This window comes from Cinclus cinclus, chromosome 9, assembly GCF_963662255.1.
Source record: "Cinclus cinclus chromosome 9, bCinCin1.1, whole genome shotgun sequence".
NCBI classification, from domain to species: Eukaryota; Metazoa; Chordata; class Aves; order Passeriformes; family Cinclidae; genus Cinclus; species Cinclus cinclus.
The window spans coordinates 1,902,579-1,915,196 of NC_085054.1; the positions used below are offsets into that span (position 1 = coordinate 1,902,579).

At 40.0% G+C, this 12,618-nt stretch overlaps 1 protein-coding gene across 1 annotated transcript in view; it reads right to left on the reverse strand.

The window, feature by feature from the left end:
- SATB2 (SATB homeobox 2) overlaps positions 1-12,618 on the reverse strand; it is a 127,969-nt gene that overhangs the window by 76,372 nt on the left and 38,979 nt on the right. The gene's annotated exons all lie outside the window — the stretch shown is intronic.

A 12,618-nucleotide genomic window follows, 5' to 3' on the forward strand; every position in this document is an offset into this window, starting at 1 on the left:
TCAATGCTTGCACACACTCAAGAAATGGCCATACACTAGAACAGCTCTCAACTCACCAAGAAATGACTGAATGCAGCCCAGGCCAGCTTTGTCAATTAAAAACAATAGACACCAGTTTGCTCAAAAGATCTTTTTGAAAACCTGTTTTAGAAGAGATTCTCTATCCACACTGACTGTTGGTTTCTGAATGGCATGTACTTCTATAGTCAAGTCTTTTATTAACTTTAAACCTCAGCTTCATCAGAATGCAGACATGGAAAAAAGACAGAGTAACTTTGTGTAAAGTGTGTGTAATTCCCTTTACCTACAGCAAGGGTAGAACACACCAGTGCAAACTTCTGTGAGCTTGAGTGTCAGGTTTGTACATAACCACTGCAATTTATTGCTGACACTCCATTTAGGCCAATGATGAGCCACCCTGCCAGCACGTTTCCAGTTGAGTCTCATTCAAAAAGCAGCTCCTTTGGAGAAGAAAGTGATAACTACATGAGGGACAGCAGAACACTACACTGAACAGAAGCCTTGCCCTGTTATATCACAGCTGACCCATTCTATACCCAGCAGAAATCCTCATAAGCTCTATTTTATCACCTGAAAAAATGATGCTTCTAAAGCCCTGGGATTGTTCCTAGGATGTTACCCTACTGAGATGAGAACTGAATGGATGCAAGGCTGGGGCTAAAGCAGAATTCCAGAATAACTACTTTGATCGGGAGCATAAAACGACAGAAGGCAGAAAGTTGCTTTCTAGAAAAACGCAGCCAAGATGGCAAACCCTCTTCATTATTATGTAGTTCACACTGTCCCATAAGAATTATTTATCTGTATGGGCTAGAGACATCATTTGTCATTGCAAATGGAAAGACAGCCACACAGTACACTCATTCTAAGAACGCCACATCTGTGGTTTAGAATGTACATACTGCAGTCTAGCTATGACACTTCTTGGTCTTAAAGGGAATGAAGACCAGGTCCTACATCTCCCACTTACCTGCACAGGTAATTTTTAATCTGGATAGCCCCACAACAATTACTGGAGCACCACAAGTACTCCCCAATGCATCACTGCTATATAATCAAACTCTTAAAATGACTGACATTTAGAAATTTTCAAAATTTCTATTTGTGGCTAAAAAAACAAACAGGACCAGAATGTGCTTCACCCTGTTACTGGCTCCCTTCAAACTACCCCCTGCTCCCACCATGGCTATACTCTAGATTTTGCCTTTCACACATTATGAGCATACCTGAATTACATTTTAAATGGATACTCGTAGTATTAATACAAATGCATATGCAGCATTAATGCAATTTGTTTTAAATGTTAATCTGCCAGGGTTAAAAGTTAGTCAGGTGTCCTAGAATTTGTTCATTTGAATCCCAGGGATCCCAGGACCACACCTGAGAGTTGTGGACTGCAAACGTGAGGCTGGCTGAAGGACAAAACCAACATTTGCTGCTGCCTTATGACTTCAATCAAGTAGTTTTGATCCAACATTGTGGTTTTTTAACAGCAGCTCTTATCAATACAGACACTCAGGAGAAACTGCAGGTTAGCATTAACACGCAAACACTTCTGATTTCTTTTACAGCTCCAAATGAAAGACCTCAAAGAGATCCCCAATAAAAGCCCCACTTCTGAGACCACCAAGCCATTTCTCTCTCAGCCACTATTGTGGGACTTCCCTCCAAGATGAGCAGCCTCTTGTGACAGTGACTGTTTTATCCCCTTCAAAGGCATCCTGTCCCTATGCTTTAGCATGCAGTCTTTCTTTTGTTGAGCTGTGCTGTTAAAGAAATTGACATCTGCCTGTCCCATGTAATAAGTACAAAGAATTATTTATTCATAAATCAGTTTGCAGAAAATCACTACCCTGCGGTACATAACGACTCAGCCTGTGTTTCTTACCTCTACAAAGGCTGTAGTATATCATCACACTGTAACAACATAAAGCCATAATTTGTAGTTATTACTGTTAATCCAGCAAAGTGAACGACTTTTCAAGCAGAAAGGATGAAAAAAAAAAGCAACAGGAAAAATTACAAGAGAATAAACCGATTATATTAATTTTTGTATTATATTATTGAGCCCTTTTTTTCCAGCTTTTGGAAAATCTAGTAAAATATTATATGGCCTTTGCCCATTGTTACAAGGGTGGCTATATTATTCTGTTGAATTTCAATCAATGACACATTGGGGTAATAGGAAAAAATAATCAGCAGAATCCTCTCCAGTGCTTCTAAAACAACTTTCATCAGAGCATCCCAATGCACTTTAAAAACATTAATTAACTGAACTTTGCAACATCCTACATGTGAGGTAGACTGTATTCTGCCAATTGACATACCAGTGACGTAGTGATTGAAAGCACACAATGAACATAATCCTATGTTTATGCCAATACAAAAGAATCCCCCTCCTTCCTCGTTTCAGTCCATAATAAATAATTCAGTGAGAGAACAGGAATCAACTATGTGATTACACTGTGATGTACACATCCACAAATCAACAGGAACACCCACAATCCCCGAATGAAGAATGCTCCACCCCAGCTCATGAGACTTGTGCAACTCCAGGGCTCTGCACAAAAGGGTGACCTTCACCCCAGGGGAAAGCACAGCTGAGCCACACGAAGCTCTGGCAGCTCAAACCCCCTTGAATTGCTGCTGCTTCTGAAGTCTTTGCTCTTGCTGTTTAAAAATGCTTTCATAAACTCTGCGTCTCCGCGATGGTTTACAGCACAAAACAACACATCTGTGAGATAGTTAATTTAAACACTTTCTGGCTTGCACATCTGTATCTGTACACAGACTTTAATGTAGCCTATGCATTTACATGATTACATATGATATTGATATGCATTAAAAATTTTATAGAATCATGGGGGCAACTATCAATAGAAAGCCTGTTAGTGTTTCAAGGTTTAATGCCAAACTTCAGAGTACTTTCATAGATGAAAATCACTTTGATACATGAAGCTTGGTTTTGCGTTTTTGATTTTTTTGAAGGCTAGCATTGCCCCCTCCTTTCCTCCAGCATGACTGTACTGAAGTATTTGACTGAAATAACATACACAAAACAGTTTAATGGCTTCTAATTCTACATATCAGATTTACATTTTACAGTAAAATGATTGTGCCTCATGTAATAGATGCTGCTTCACATTTGGGAAACGTTATGTGAGGACCCTGACTTTTATTAGATTAATTTAATATAGGCACTAAGTTACTAGACTAAATTAATAAAGATCTTCTTAAAAAAAAAGAAAAAAAAACAAGGAGGGGGAGAGAGAGTGAACAGAATGAACCCACAAATTAAATAAAATTTTCTGGAGCTTGTTATTTTGGAAGTCTTTATTTAATTTTCCAACCTCTATTCAGTTTGAAAAAACAGTCAATAATTGGTAAGGAAACAGGAAAAAAAATTGATGTTATTTACTTCAGAGGATTATTTTTAAAACTGTTATATGATAGAACAGAAATACCACAAATAAATAGAAGGGCAAGGAAGCAAAGGAAGTACTACTAAAAAAAAAAAAACAAAACAATGGGCCATTCACTGAATTTTCCAGAGTGGATTCAGTGATCCTTGTGGGTCCCTTCCAACTCAGAATATTCTGTGATTCTGAAGTATTTTTTACGTTTCCTACATTACTTATAAAACTACCACCTCCACTGAGGAAAACCACATTCAGTCCTGCATAAAATCTCTCTCTTGTCATTTTTGGGGTAAGTGTGCACTTGCCTTGGACAGCAAGAATATGTGTAAGGACAGAGAAGTCCACTTCTCTCATCTGAGACAGAGAACCACTCCTCTAAATATCAATTCCACGGCGGAATACAAAGTCTTTTAAATCATGACAACTCATGACAGAAAGGCTAGTGCGTCCAGGTTTCTTTCATAACCCTGCAGCCAGGAGTTCAGCTTCACCCTCCACCAGGCTGTCCTCTCCTAAGAGGCACCCTCACACTGGGGCTTTCTCAGCAGTATTATTCAGGAGACCCAATGCCCATAGGACTGCAGCACTCACTGATGCCATCCCCATGTAATGCCCAGAGCAGGGCACTCCCCCAGTTCTGTCTTTTGGGCAATCTGTGCTCTTACGGCAAGGTCGCTCCCAGCTTAGTCTTGGGACACCTGAGCTTGCTCAGCTGCACAGGAGCACAGGCTCCTGCCAGGGAGCAGTGCCTGCTGAATGCCCTTGAAACCCAGTCTCAACTCAGCCTATTCCCCAATCAAGCTGCTGCCATGACTAGAGGTTTGCTTTGCCATCTTAAAACCATAGCTGTTCCTCTCGCTTCGACATCAGCTGTCTCTCCTTGAGTCCCAGGGTCCCTGGCAAAATGTGCTACTTCTCTGTCATCCCAGCGTGGCACCAGGACCTGTCTCTAACTTAGGGCCTCCCAGAGAGCCAACACAAGCAGATACAGCCAGTGGGACCTGTAACGTGCTTCCAGCTCAGCCTCACACACTGAGAACTGGGGCTTTAGTGCAGTTGCCTAAGTCGCTAAGAAACATGAATGCGAGTGTATTCAACAGGTGGTGCTTTCCTTCACTGCACATGTTCCTGACCAGCCATAAACAATGCCTGGATCATCTCGCCACAAGTTTTGGACCCCGTGACCATATTGCCACCTCACCACCTACAAAGGGCAGCACATGAGTAAAAGGACCAGAGCTCCACAATCATTTGCTGTCCAACCTTCTTTGTCAGCTTTCTGCTAGCCCATTGCCACCAACACAACCTGCCTCATGACACGTTCAGCAAAAGCAGGGTATCTGGGCACACAGCCTTTGGTCCCTGCCTTCCAAAAGCCTTTCTTGAATTTTATATTATGTTTTCCAATGGAGAAGAGGAGAGATAGAAGACATTTTCCCTCTTTGGGGAAAACCCTGCATCTGTTTTTAAAAAGATGCCAGTGCTTCAACTCACCCAGCTTCAATGCTTGCCTTTAAGCTTCACATGGAAAGTCAGTACTGAGCAGTAGAAACAGCACAATAACACGGCATTCCAGCTGAATACATAAAACACGTTTTAAAGGTTATAAAGGAGCATTGCTAACAGGACATTGTAGAGGAAAATAAGCTTAAAATTAAGCTTACAGACATTGTTTGGCGTTGTATGAATCTGAATATCCTGCCCACTCACAGTAACGCTACAGAGCACAGAAAGTCTGGCTCAGACTGCAAACATACAGTAGCCAATATCTTTGTGTTGAGTCAACTACAAGTAGATTTGAAAATTCATGGGTCTCAAGTCCAAAGAAAAATTAGGGCATACAGCATGCTGTGCTGCACAAACAAACCCCTAAACTAATGCAGTTTCATATTCTGGCCTATGTAGTTTAACAGCTTAATCTCTTTAGTTTAAGATTTGTGTCTTGGGGTTTTCCTTAGTTCTATAAAGACTATCAGAATGTTTTTTTTTCCCCTAAATTACTACTTTTGGTTTGCCTTGTCTTTTCTTTCCTCCCACCAGACATTCAGTTCTTGACTTCCATGAGAAAAAAAACAACATGAACAACTGAAAAACTAGTAGGACAGCATCTAACTATCAGGATAGAAGAGCAAGTATTGCTGAGGAAACAGAGGGACTGAGGACTGCACTGATAATCGCAAATGACTGCTTCCACTAATTCAACATGAATGCAATAAAGGAAGATACAGCTGCTGAAATTTCTCCCATTCAATCCTGAAGCCCTCTGCTCTTTGTAGCTGCCTTAATGTAAGAGTATATCCAGATCCATACAGGATCAAAAAACATCCACAAGCTTGATCCCAGAATCTCTAATGATATTCAGTTCAGAACTAATTCCACCACAAAGCAGTTAACAAGGGAGGTAACATTTGCATTTCAGCATTTTTATATTAAAATTTTTTATGGAATCAGAAGTATCCATGAAAATCTGCATGCACATGTACATTTAAGAACAGGCAGCAGACCTAAGACTGTTTGTTGGTATTTATGCACAGGTCTCACTCATAGCACAAACAGGTAAAAGGTAAGGGACTAAACCTCACCCTTCCCTTACAAATTGATCAACTAAAGAGAGAGAGAGAATTGCACCTTTAAGGTTGTAATATTTCTTGTCAAAACACATTTTAATAACCCTAGTTCTTAATTTGAGCAGCATTGCAAATTCGGATGAATTTGAATAAACTAAATAAGAAATTTTCCTTTACTGACACTTATTGCAGTTATAATCTGATCTCAAGTTCCCCATCTCTTTCTTTAATTCCCAGGAAGAGCAGAAAAATTCTGCATTTCTGACAAGTCTAAATAAAGCTTTGCTGGTTACTGAACTATGCTACATTTCCTATCAACAGAAAACAAAAGCGGAAAAAAAAAAAACGAGACTAGCTCACCACTAGAGGAGATGACTCAGAGCAAGCAGGAACTGTTTCCAGACTTAGAAAAAACAGCTTTCCCTTGTACCGTTGATGAGCCCACATTAATGCCGAGATGAACCTAGATTTGTTTTCTTAGCCCACATCTTCCTAGAACTGAACCTATTTTCTTACTAAGCCACCAGATCCTTTTCGGATCCTGTTAGCATTTTAATTTCACGTTAGTCATTTTGTGAAGAAGAGACCAAAAAAATAGAAAAGACAGAAATAACTATTTTTTTAATTTAAACGATAAATTTCTGTGCATATGGAAAAGACTGGAAAGAGTTACTCACATTTTGGATCTGGAAGTTTGCAACACACACACACCATGGAAATGCTCAGAACTGGAAATGCTCAGAAGCTTTTCCAGTTCCCCACTTCTTTAGTAGCAGCTAAGATTGTCACGTAATCAGAGCATACAGAAATTGTGGAGCTGCTATGAAGTAAAGTAACTCTACCCCAGCTAAAACCAGCATGAGTGTTTAATGGACAGACACTCCAAGCCTCAACAGCCTCAAGTGCTGGTGGCACTGTGAATACCCTTGTGAGATGGTGGAGAGCTCTAGTACCTCCTCTCACCTTCTTTCTCTTTCCTAAACTCTATGTCATGTTCAAATCAAAGAGAAAAAATGCTGCGTGGTGATATTTCAAGAGAAAAGGGAGGAAAGACTAATTTCTAATCATTTGCCAAAGCCCCTCGTGTCTTGGGCTCACACACAAACAGCTTCTACGTGTGAAAGCAGAAGAGAAATCTAGAGTCCCATTCTCAGTCCTGGGGAATATAATTAAAGAAAGACACAGTGGGATGATGCCTTATTCAGAACATGGCACCAACACTGGAAAATCCCTGGAATCTACCAGAGACACCATTTCACCATAAGGCACAACCTATACTGCTGCCAGCATTCTCCTCTGTACCACAAATAGAGAGTTTGTGACTGGGGATTTCAACTAATAAATTGTACTAAAGGAGAAAACAAGATATAAAGAACTACTTTGCAAAGTCTTATGTAGGAAAATGAAGACACTGCACACATCTTCTCAAAGAATAGGCTGAACAGCCCTCGTGTAATCCAGACATATTCTCTTCTCCTTACTGGCAGAGGGAAGCAGAGCAGACCTCATCACTGAAGCAGCATTACTAGCCCAACACACCAAGGCAGCTTTGGAAAGTTTATCATGTTCACAATCTGATTGATTTCAAAGGTCACCCTGGAGGAAAAGGCTCAATCTGGTTCCTGCCGACACAGTTGTTTCCCACAGCCAGTATCTATTCTCTGCTCTTGGCACTCACTCAGGTGGTAGGAGGTGGGTTGCACTGTGGGTATCTGCATCTCAATGACAGTCTATTTTACTCCCTCAAAGCTATTGTTCATTTGGAGGCGTGGAGCATTACTGGTTGTTTCATACTGGAGGTCTTAAGACAGGTACTCACATCAAAGAAATAAAGACTTTCTGAGTAAGAAAAAACTTTGGAACTAAAGAATTATCCTAAAAATCAAACCCCTCCTTTCTTCATTTGACATCTAAGTTCATAGTGGATGAAAATCCAGTCAGGGAGCCCACCAGCACTAAAACAGCTCTCATGTTCCCCAGGTGATGACTCTGGTTTACAGTTTATCACAAATTAACTCATTTGAAAAGCACAAGCAGCAAGGGTCCCAATCAGTCTGACCAGTCATCACTGTAGTGTAGATGGAAAAGATCAAAGTCACACCATTAAAACTGCAGTCTAGGAGAATAAAACTAAATATTAAACAAAACTGATAAATTAGAGATGAATCTATAGGATTTTGTGAGAAATAGCTTAGTCTACATAAACTATTCTAGACTAGAATACATGTTGCACTGATGAAATTCAAGAGGTTTTTCAGTCAAGCAATGCTTAAAATTAGGTTCTACCCAATCTTCATAATCAGGATTAATTTTATTGCTGGAGCCCCTGAACAGTGGTGAAATGTTCTCAGGTGAAATGTTTTTCGTCACATGTTCATAAAAGTGAACTGAAGATACAAAGGCCCCTCATCTGGAAATGTCAAAGAACACTGTTAATTTAGAAAAAGTAAGGTAAGAGTTTGAAATCGAAATACTCTGTGTTAAGGCTAAGATAACAAGCTTTTTACAAATGAAATGTGGACACTTAGTGACTTAAGCCAGCTTTTATCCAGGTATGTAGTGTACAAAGGGTTTCATATTCCATTAACTGTGGTGAGCTGTGCCCTACATATGCTCCATATGCCCTACATAAACAAAAGCAATGTCATACCTGAAGCATTTTTTGAGTCATTTTTATCTTGAGAGAAAATATAAGCCAATGTAACTCAGCATCACAACCAAAACTTCTGAGCAATCTTGGCAGAACTGCAAAATTATGCTATTATTATGGCTGAGGAGTTTTCTGCCAGCAGAGGAAAGGGAATTTGCAGTGCCGTGTCTCACAAAAGACAGGAAGGCTTGACAGGTTGATGGGCAAGAACGATGCACACTCTTCCTCAGCCTCAGCAAGACAGCAGAACCCTCCACCAACAACTGCCCCTGGCCAGAAAATGGTCTCAGCCTTGCTACCAGCCTTTTAGGCCCTCCTCGTGTACAAAGAAAACCAATTTTGAGCTTGCAAATCAATGAATAGGTTTTCTTTCCTGCTAAAATGCACCTCGGAAACATCATAGTGAATAAGATGCTTTCAACCCTGTCTGAGAATCCCTCATGGCAAGCAGCTCTGCTGGTCAGTGCCTGCTCACCCATCCACCCAGGGCCACATCGCTGTCACCTTCCTCCCCCCAGGCACGCCTCGCTGCTCCCATCTCTGAATGACGGCCAGCACCTCCCAGCTCTACAGGAATAAATCTCCAGACCACAAACCTCTAATATCCCTCCCTCCTCCGACCCCCAAGGCTACGAGTTACACTCTGTTTAGCCCGAGTCACTATTTGTCTTCCCATCTTCTTCCCATGCATTTTACTCAAATTTATAAACAGAGGAAGGGAGCACTAGAGGTGCCCTAAGAGGGACAAGTGAGGATGCCTGCTCCACAAGAGCCATGCCCAAGGGTGCCCACCCAGCCCTTACAGAGAGGGGCAGCCCAGCAAACACCCAGGTGCTGTCCCAGGGCAGGGGAAGCTGCCTCGGAGGATGGCAGGCAAGGCGATGGCAATTCACACCTCGGCGTTGGCCTCCTCCCTGGGCACACAGGGGCTGCGCAGCCAACTGGGCAGCTGCACACACCCCCCCTCACTGCAGCCACGGAGTGGCATTTCCACTAGAATGGCCCACTCTACTGCCACAACGAATCTTTTGTGATGTGTTCTCTTCTTTCGTGTATGCGTTATGAGATATCCAATGGATTAACTGCTTCTAACTAGCAGGTGTGGTGTCTTTTAAGTGAATGCGAATATTACGTGCATAGCCACAGTAAAGGGAGAGAACAGAGGAGTCGCTTTAAATCCTGCTTCCCTTACTGACTGTCACAGTAAAAGTCGTAAAGTATTTGTAGGGAGCTGATGCAATACAGTAAAAAGTGAATTAAAATTTAAAAATAAACTTACTTCAGGGGCTTTTCCCCCTTCCTGCACATAAAGATATGTGTAGCTGTGTTAACTTTGGACACCATACATTTGATATATATGTAAATTTAGACAAAAGTACACGGCTTGCTGTTAAAACTCAGAAATAAAGTACATAAGAATTAAAAAAAAAAAAAACACTGAAAGCAAACAAGTTTTTTTCAGCTATTTCTCCTAGAAATGCCAGAAAATTCTTTGTATTTCATCTTGGGGTATGGACATCAGTAATCATTCTCTGACAATTTTTATATGAGAAGCTTTCAAGCTATACAAAGTTGGTGAAGTCATTATTCCTATTGCTCAAAATTTTCTTCACTCCTTTTGTTCGCCAAACCACCACCAAAAGATGACATTATTTCAGAATATTCCCTGCGTAACACAGAGCAGCAGATTGTGGAAGTAACAGATATTTTGCTTTGGTGGGTAAAAATCAGGAGAAAAAGAGAGAGAATCAGTTCATAAAACCACAACTTGCGTAACTGGTTTTGCTTAAGTGAAAAACAAATCAACTAATCATTTCCTGGCAGATGAAGCATTACATTAACACAGAATTTAAGAATTTTATTTTTTAATTATTTAGGCGTATTCTTTCTCTCACTCTATTCCCTTTTTATTTAAAAACTGGTTTTTAAAGGAGGCAAATTTTCAAGGAGAAACTCTGTCTCAAACTACAAAAAGTTTGAAAAGGAAAACATCAAAACCAAATCATCTTGAAACAACCTATTTTTAGAACTTATGTCCATGCCACCTCTGCTGTTTGACTTTCTTACTTGGCAAAACTGTTCTAAGAATTCTATAAAACTACTGATATATTTATTTAATCCCCTAGTCGCAGCCCTCCACAGATGGCTTTTAGGTGGATTTGTTAATAAATTGTTAATACTTTGTTAATAAGCAGGGGCACAGCCTTGGTGGGGGAGTTTCCCAGGTGAGAGCTGAGCCCTCACGGATCCAAGTTCATCAATGGCCACATTGCTAATGAGACAAATGCAGCCCAACACTGGGTTAATTGTCAGAAGCAATAATCTAAATTAAACTGGCCAACATTCAAATAAAAGGTATCATTTAAAATATCCTTTTCCAATGAAAGCAATCTCAGGAGTTTATTTGCCTACTCAATATATTATTCCAGGTTTTTAAAAAAAACCCTTCTTCTTCCCCTCCAAGGAACCAAAGTAATTATTTTTAATACAGTGACATATGTTAGACAAAAGTATTAAGGAGGGGGCTTCATTCCACTCCAAGTCTCAGTGGAATTTTCCCTTATGTGATCACACATCTGAGCTCAGATTTTAGCCTAACCACTGAAGATTTTTTGTTAAACAATTGCCATTAGCTGATGAGAAATCTTCACAAATAATCCCGAAACATGGAAGATTTAGTGTGACGTTCCCAGCACTGAGAAATACAATTAAAACAACATGGGGAATTAAAAAAAAAAAGTGAGAGTTCACAAAAACATTTGAGAAACAGCTCAAGTCAACTCCAAGCTCACTTGGTTTTGGCTGGGACTCCAGGCTCACAACAGCTTCAGCCTGCCAAAATAAATACAGCCACCCATTTGTTCCTGATGCTTCTGCCCAGGGAGGGCCCTGCTCCTTTGCTTTCCCCTGCTATGATAATAACATATCTGCTAGGATTTAACTGGGGTTCATATCCCTGCCCACCTTTGAAACAAATATTATTCTGTTAATTGTGAGGAAAAAAAGGAATTAAGTGCCACCTCAGACTGACATAATAACCAATACCTTACAGATAATTAGCATGTGCTGTAATTAAAATAATGCACATCATTTAGGCAAAAAGTTTAAAAATACCTTGGGGGTAAGCAGTTGGAGATATAACTCCACAGAGGGAATCTGTTTAATTGTGGTTGTAACCACAGAGGAAAAAGATAGCATTTTAGATAAATATTATTCATTTAAAATGCAGTTAGTATAAAAAAGCATCTAATAAACATGAACGTTGTAGTGGTAGCTACAGTGTTTTATGCATATGTTTACCTGTAAGGAATGACTGCAATATGTATGAAAAAATAGTTTTCAATTAACCTTTTTTGTATTTTTAAAATTATTTCGTTTTTTTGTCATTTTTAAGAAAAGCTATTAAGTAGATACAAAACTCCTATTCAAAGCACTCAGTGATCTATACCTAATCTCCGCACTAGTGACCATCAGAATATCCAGGTTTTCAGAGCTCCTTAATTTTAACCTTGAACATGAGATCATTTTAAGGTGGGTAATGCAGTGAAAAACTCTCAACTGAGTAACAATAAATACAACAAGAAAGAAAAATGCCTCACAAAATACTAGAAAAGACAGTAGAGTCAAGTAAGTGTATTTAAAAAAAATTGGCTCAGCTTTTAATGATATTGCTCAAGTGCCTTTCTTTTTCTAACACGAAGTTGAACTCTTGAATCACTACAGATGCCTTAGTCTAAGAGGTAGCTGGCAAACACGATAGCATGAAAAGCATCTTGCATTAGACATTAGACACAGCCAGTTCCAGATTAAGATGCTGACATGAACTAGTTAGAAACGTTTTTACATTTCTCTTTTTTTAAATTCCCATTTGGGAAGCTGCTGGTCCCTCTTCCAAACTTACAAAATTCAATCCACAACACAGTAGCCTTGTCACATTCTGTTCCTTGGATGCACTGGCCAG